We start from the raw sequence: 7,892 nt of genomic DNA, 5'->3' as shown, positions 1-7,892 counted from the left end.
GAATCGAACAATCTTCATTCCTAAGGAGGGGAAGGATGGGTCCAAGGCTGTAAATTATAGACCAATCATTATCTTCTCCCTATTAAGCCAGATCTATTTCGGAGTAATAGAAAAACGATTGTATGATCGCGTTCAATTCTCGCCCAGACAAAAAGGGTTCGTCACCGAATCTGGGTGCTTCGCAAACGTTAACTTGCTGAATGAGTTGCTAAGGCACTCTAAAGTCCACCAGGGCATAGCCGTGACAGTGCTAGACATCGCAAAGGCGTTCAACACAATATCTCACGAAGTTCTAGCACCTGCTCTACGACAAAAGGGCGTCCCTACACATATCCAGAGGTTGGTAAGGGATGCCTACAGCAACGTTCAAACCTCACTCGAACTCAGACAGGCACCAGTCGATGTATGTCTCCAGCGTGGAGTTAAGCACCCTAAATCCGTTTCTATTTAACGCAGCAGGCGAACCCCTGCAAAAAACGCTGGAAAGTAAGCCAGGATACAAGGTGAGCGCAGAGACAAACGTATCTTTCCTTGCTTCCAAAAAGCCAACTACACGATGTGGGGGTGTATGTACTTTAGAAGCCTGGGGATGGACATTGCTAAAACTAAGTGTTCCACCTTCTGCATTCGAACGACGAGCAAGACCTAGTGTGTAGTTAATCCTGGTCTTACATTCGATGACGGTAAAGGCATCCCGGGGTGTGGGCACGTTGATGACCTTGTCTATCTAGGTGTTCAGTTGTCTCCCTGGGCGGGAATGTCAAACCAAAATGTCTGCGAATGCCTTGCAAGAGATCTAGCTAGGGTCGGTAAACTCGCACTGAAACCACACCAAAAGATAGACTTAATCATCGTCTACATCCTCCCACACTACTTATATAAGCTGAATGCCATTATACAGGGTCTAAGAGGAAACAGTAGCCATCAACAGGTAGCGAAAACGCGTTCCAAGATTACGGCTGTAATTTTGAATATTTTTTCGAGATATTTGGCACACGTATTCGTAATATAATAAAGAATGGCGGTACAGAGCTCAATTTGAAAAATATATTAATATGTGGAAATTACTCTGTAATTAAATACAATATTAAAAAACGAGCCTGTACCGCCATTAAGAAGAACAAAAAAATACACTTCCTTCAAATAAACTTTTTTATCCGATGCCTAGATTTTGTGTCATTTTGGAACTACTAATGAAATAAAAAATTTTAGTAGTTTCAAAATGACACAAAATCTAGGCATCGGATAAAAAAGTTTATTTGAAGAAAGTGTATTTTTTTGTTCTTCTTAATGGCGGTACAGGCTCGTTTTATTAATATTGTATTTAATTACAGAGTAATTTCCACATATTAATATATTTTTCAAATTGGGCTATGTACCACCATTCTTTATTACATTACGAATACGTGTGCCAAATATCTCGAAAAAGTATTTAAAATTACAGCCGCAATCTTGGAACGCGTTAATGACATTCGAAGTCTCGACCAAGACCTAAGAGTGGAGTATAAAGAAATTTTGCACTTGCCACAGGCGACCACAGACTGCCTGTTGTATTGTCGCAAAAAAGACGGTGGGTTAGGCTTACCCAAACTCGAATGGCTCCTAACAGGGGGGACTTACGGGCAGGATTTAAGTTTTTAAACAGTCCTGACCTGGTCATACGAGCTCTCGCGGTTGATACCGCACTAGAAAACCGAATCAAGCGGTTGGCGTTGGCCGCTAGAATTCCGTGACCGGCAGACCCGGAATCTTTCAAATATTACACTCGTAACCAAAAGCGAAGGGAGCTCGCAAGGTGGCGTACTCTGAAATCGTAAGGAAAATGAGTTAAGTCCTTCACTGATAGCCCGATATCTAATAAGCATAAAGTTGGCTTCATGATAAGGAACTGTTAACCCTTTGAATGCTGCGGACGTCATTTGACGTCTTTGATTTGCCGTGCCTACAGTGCTATGGACGTCATTTAGTTATTTTGATTTGCCGTGAAGTGCTGTGGCCGACAATTGCAGTTTCCTGCGCACGTGTTCATTTGTGGGTAATTCAAGGCGGGGCTAGCGCTTGCTGAGTAGTGGGCGGTCTCTTTACGTCTGCGTTTAGATGTTGTTATTCACTCATTGCCGATGCTTGTCCCAACACGAAAACATTGCGATTTCTATCAGTTTTACTTTAGTATTGCATCATTTTTACATCAGTATCGTCCTATTAGTTTTTATAAATAATGGACGAGCAGCAACCGGGGCCTTCAAAAGCGTTACCAAGACCTAAGAAGGGGCAGTTTTATACTGAAAAAGAGTTACTTGAAATTCTTACTCGAAGCGACAGTGAAGACGAATACATAGAAAATACGCAAAATGCTTTAGATTCCGATGAAGAAATGGACGTTGCTCAAGAGCCCGAAGACCAAACATCGAATAATACCTACGATTTTCTCTGGAAAAAAAAAGACCTTCTACCAAAAACATTTGCATTTGACTCGTCAGAGGTTGGTTGCACAATTGATGGGCTGACTGCTGAAAATAAACCTTTGGATTTTTGTAAAGTATTTTTTACGGACAATATAGTAAATCATATAGTTACGGAAACAAACAAATTTTATATTTACGTTTGTGAACATGTGGAAGTATCCGCTAAGTCACGTTTGAAGAAATGGAAAGATACAGATTTCAATGAGATGTGGTTATTTTTTGGGATTACATATCTGATGCCTCGTGTAAAAAAATTGCGCCTCAGTGAATACTGGTCAACAAACACACTATTATCTACTCCAGCATTTTCTGAGCTTATGTCGCGTGACAGGTTTTTTCTGATTTTGCGAATGTTGCATTTCTCGGACAACAATCTGCCAAAAAACGGCGACAGTTTGGTCAAGATTAGAGCAGTAATAGACCACGTACGTGATGCTTTCCGAAACGCTGTCAAGCCGCATAAAGAATTGTGCATAGATGAAAGCCTTTTGCTTTTCAAAGGCCGACTCTTTTTCAAACAGTACATACCCTCGAAGAGACATCGATTTGGTGTAAAGTTTTTTGTTTTATGCGACGCAGTGACTGGGTACATTCTCGATTTTGTTGTCTATACTGGAGCAACAACTGACTTACAAACGAATAATTGTAATTTGGGTAAATCTGGCGATGTGGTGCTAACGCTTTTGGCACGCTATTTGGATAAAGGTCATACTTTGTATTGTGACAATTGGTATACAAGCCCCAGTCTGTTTGTATGGCTGTATAATAGAGCTACAAATGCGTGTGGAACTGTGCGGAAAAATAGAAAATATATGCCGCAAATGGCAGAAAAGCTTCAGAGAGGAGAATGGAGTTTCCGAAGTGATGACAAATTGCTGTCGCTAAAATATTGTGATAAACGAGAAGTATACATGCTTACGAGCTTACATAACAACACCGGTATGGAAACTGGTAAAAAAGATCGCCTCACTGGGAGGACAATTGTAAAACCCCAGTGTATTGTTGCATACAATAAGTTTATGGGTGCAGTAGACAAGACGGACATGCTACTGAGTTCAGTAGAGTGCGTCCGAAAAACTGCGAAATGGTACAAAAAAGTTTTCCTTCACCTTATGGATATGGTTCTGCTCAATGCAAACGTTTTGAATAATATAGTAGCAAAAACTAAAACTTCGTTGGCAGAATTTCAACTGACACTCATCCAACAGATAGTGGAAGAAAATCACAAGGGGAAAATGCGCACGTCAGCAGGTCGAAGATCAGTCGACGACAATCCATTGCGGCTTACTTGTAGGCATTTTTCGTCGCATGTACCTCCCACAACAAGTAGGAAAGTTGGACTAAGAAAATGTGTTGTGTGTGCCAAAAACAAAAAAAGAAAAGAAACAAGTTTTATGTGCCGTGAGTGCAATGTGCCTTTATGTGTTGTGAATTGTTTTGAAAGATTTCACACCATCAAACATTTTTAGAAAGTAAGTTCTACATAACAAATGACTATTTGGTTTTATTTTTTGTTTTGGATAATTTTGTTTTTCTTTTGTTATGGATAATTTTGTTGTTTTTTTGTTATGGATAATTTTTTTGTTTTTATTTGTTTTGTTAACATTTGTTTACATTGAATTTGAATGCAAAAATATGTGCAATAATTTTTTAATTTGTTTTATCTATCTTTCTATCCTAAGTTTTTCTAAACAATAGCGTTTTTGTATTTTTTTGTAAAATTTATTTTGTTTCAAAAAAAATAAAAAAAATTATAAATAATTACCCAATTATTTTGTTTATATAAAACAACGTTATAAAGAATCATTTAGTCGCATTATTTAGCGCGAAAGCGGCCGACCGTTTTGACGTCAGAAATAGCCGCACTGGGGCATGAGTATCGCCGGAGAGAGAGCCGCATCGAAAGGGTTAAAGTCAAGCAGACTATCAACTGCTCCGCTAATGAGGGTAAATAGCATGGCGAACAGAGTTGCAATGAACAGGGTAAGGCCACAACCGGATCTTACATGCCGCCGGTTCAGTTTGAGACACGGCCACATACTCGGTCAATGTCGGCACACAAAACCAAGTAGGATTCGGAGGCACGACGAGATCGTAGATCTCTTAGTGCAAGAAACGACGAAAGAGGGACCTACGGTAGCAGTAACTAAGGAACCCACGTTAGTGATTCCCAATGACGGGAATCTAAAACCTGACCTGGTGATTCAACGCCAGGGAAGGGTCTTCGTGGTCGACGTAACAGTTCGCCACGAAGATGGGGAAAGTGTTGCTCTTGGGACATTTGATAAAATAACTAAATATGTAGCGTTTGAAAAAACTCCAACATTAATTTTATCCTAATTCTAAAAAGAGTATCTATTTTTCCAATTTATTTCATGAAGTAATTTACCATAAAAATTCTGAACCGCCCCTGCTCCTGAGTATTACAAAATATTATGCAATGTTAGGAAAGTACCCAACTCCCCTGTAATTTGTGTGTTGAACTCGTCTCAAGTAAATAAATTTTTGTCAGATAAGCACCTCTAAGGACCAGTTTCGCTTGAAATGCGCAACAGGTTGGCAGCGGTGAATGATTTTGTCCCGCGAAAGTCAGTCCAACGGTACCCTTCGGCTGGTGTGTGTTAAGCCAGTCGTGTGGGACTCATCAAAAAACTATTACTTTGCCGGTAACGAGTATAGTATTGTCGTTTTGTGAAGTTGTATGAAAGTTTGCAATGTACTGGAGTACTCGTGGATGATTTTACCCCATGATAATGGATTTGTATGGTGGAAATCGGGTACTCCGTATAAGTTGTATGACGCAGTTCTATAAGCCGGCATTGTATAGAAGTCTCTATATCCTGTTTTATGATGTTCTGGTCCTGTTCCTGTACTAAAGTCCCGATTCACCGAAGAGATGTCTTTCCTGTCCCAAATTCCAAGAAATGAAGTCTACCCCTGTTTGGAATGCCCCGCCACGCCTCGTGTCAAAAGGACACCGATGTCTTTTTTCCTGTTCCATTGAAATTGAAGCCCCTGTGTCAGAATGAACCCCTTCCCCTCCGTGTAGTGTTTGAAGTGTGACGATGGGATTTTGTTTAAAGAAAATGGTATGAGATATTGTTTTTGAATAAATCCAGAGTAAATAGTAAAATTGCAATTGGTAAAGAGTTTAAATATAATAATAGTTTGCTTTCATAATGGTTGATGGCAGTGACTGACATTTGACAGCTCCGTCAAATATTATGTTTGACACACTGCCCAACAAGGTTAAAAATTTTTATGTATGTAAAAATCAGGTGAAATAATAAATTTTGTTTATTTTTGAAAATCAGAAAATATTGTAAATCCTCTATTGTCCATAGTAGTCATGTTTGTAATAACTGTAACTTCATATTTGAGAGTATTTTTTTATAGTAAAAATAAAGTCTAAAGGTTTGAATAAACATTGTAAAATGTACCTTTTTTATTTTTCTAACCCCTGTGGAAAATTATTAACTAGATCCTAATGCAACTGTAATGAGTTTTAGTGTAAAGGAGAAGGAAGTTGGCAAAGAAGCCAAGATTGAGGATAATGATTGCACAATTTGACCCAACGAGGAATCTAAGATGAATGTCCCCCAATTGGTATCCGTAAGTAGCCCAAATGTCCAGTAAGTACCCATATGTGAACCAGAGGATTTATTTCGAACGGCGTCCATTTTTAAATAGTAGAAAAGTCCTCTAGTCTGAGTAAGTATCCTTTTGTATTTGGTTATGGTAGTTAGTCTTCTTAACACCCCTCCCCCTCCCCCTCCCTAACGAATCTGCGACCTAGCCACCGCACAACCAATGAGCTGCCGTCTCGCAAAGGTCTGCGTGTCTGCTTCTTCTACTTTAGTCCCATTCCGACCCCCAGTATCTTAGTAGCTAGTCTTATCCCTGTCCCCATTAGAGCAGACATGTAAAACGCTTCAAATATAGCCCACTGCTGTCGCCAATCAGGCAAAGGTTTGGTTCCACCTTTGCCGAAGTCCTACCCATAGTGGTTGGGACAAGAGGAGCAATGTCCACGTTTACGTTTTCCCAGTGTAGATTTTAATTCGATCCCCATACTTTCACGGCTTCTACTTAATTGCCTGTAGCCCTTAGGACCTATATCCGCGTGTTTTTCTCAGAAAAACATATGTGCGTTCCAATGCCATATTCCCCATAAACCGTCTGTTTTCACATTCAACGTGGGTATCTAGAACTGGAAAAAATCATTAACACTTAATCCCTTAAATAGCCATAACTTATTGGAGAATTATAGTTCTGAGACATTTGACGACTATGCCGATGCATGTTATTAAGGCTCTTTTTTGGATGTTTCTCGGGACCGTTGACAAACTCGCGTACCCCAAGTCGTCAGTCTTATTTAAGCAGAAATCTGAGATATCTTGGCATTCGTGAGTTAAACTTTGTGGCAGTAAGTTAAGCCGTCTCAGTCATGTAGTGAACGTTAGTTGTTTTGTGATGGACCAGCCCAGACTAGTCTGGTAAGTCGTTAAAAAACCTCTTTTCTTCATAGAACACTCGCTGTGAATACCTAATTTTGTTCACAGGGCTGGTCCCTGGCCCAAGTCCCAGCTACCACCTATCGCTGGTATCTGAATCCACATTACACTGTGGCCAAAGCTATTCTTTGTCGTTCCTTTTATTTTGACTTCGCAGCTGGGTAAATGACCTGGCCTAGATAAGGAATGCCTCTAAGGGCATCCTCTACATCTGTTTCACGTAAGTTACGCATTCTTTATTAGAAGTATTGAGATGTCTTCTCGCGTGTCCAGAGCAAGGACCTTATGTTTGTGTTTCTTCCGTGGGATAAGTTCATTGACTTACAGTTTTAGTCCATTTTTAGTGCTAATAGTGACATTTACATATATGCCGGTCACTTGTTTTTTATTTTTAATATTTAAATAAGAGACATTTCGCCATGTAAATTTTTTGAGTATCTTTAGAGTATTATTATTGAGTATGATTAGATTTATAAATAAACAAAGAGCTCTTTCTTTTTTGTTGTAAGTGAACGGTAAGAATAAGTTTTATGTAGAGTATCGATTTTTTATTTTTTTGAGTAACTTCAGTTTATTTTTTTGAGTTAATAGTGGTTTTCGTTCACTTACATTTTACATTTCGTATTTTGTTGGTTTTATTGTGTTGGTGAATACACCAATGTATATGCAATTTGTTAACCATTTTTAAATAATTATTGTGTAATTTTTGTTTTTGTGGTTGACGTTTTTACGTTTTATTTGAATATATTATGTGAGCATTAAGAGATTTCATTGAGCATTTTAATAAATGTTTTGTAAAGTGTACGATGTCGTTTTTTATTTATTATTTACAGCTCAAGACTAAGAACAATGTTGTTTTGTCGTAGTAGAGTTACTAATTTCTTTGTTGCGTTACGTATCGTTAATTGTTCCT

Source organism: Diabrotica virgifera, chromosome 9, assembly GCF_917563875.1.
Source record: "Diabrotica virgifera virgifera chromosome 9, PGI_DIABVI_V3a".
NCBI lineage: Eukaryota > Metazoa > Arthropoda > Insecta > Coleoptera > Chrysomelidae > Diabrotica > Diabrotica virgifera.
Note: the sequence above shows the minus strand (reverse complement) of the source record.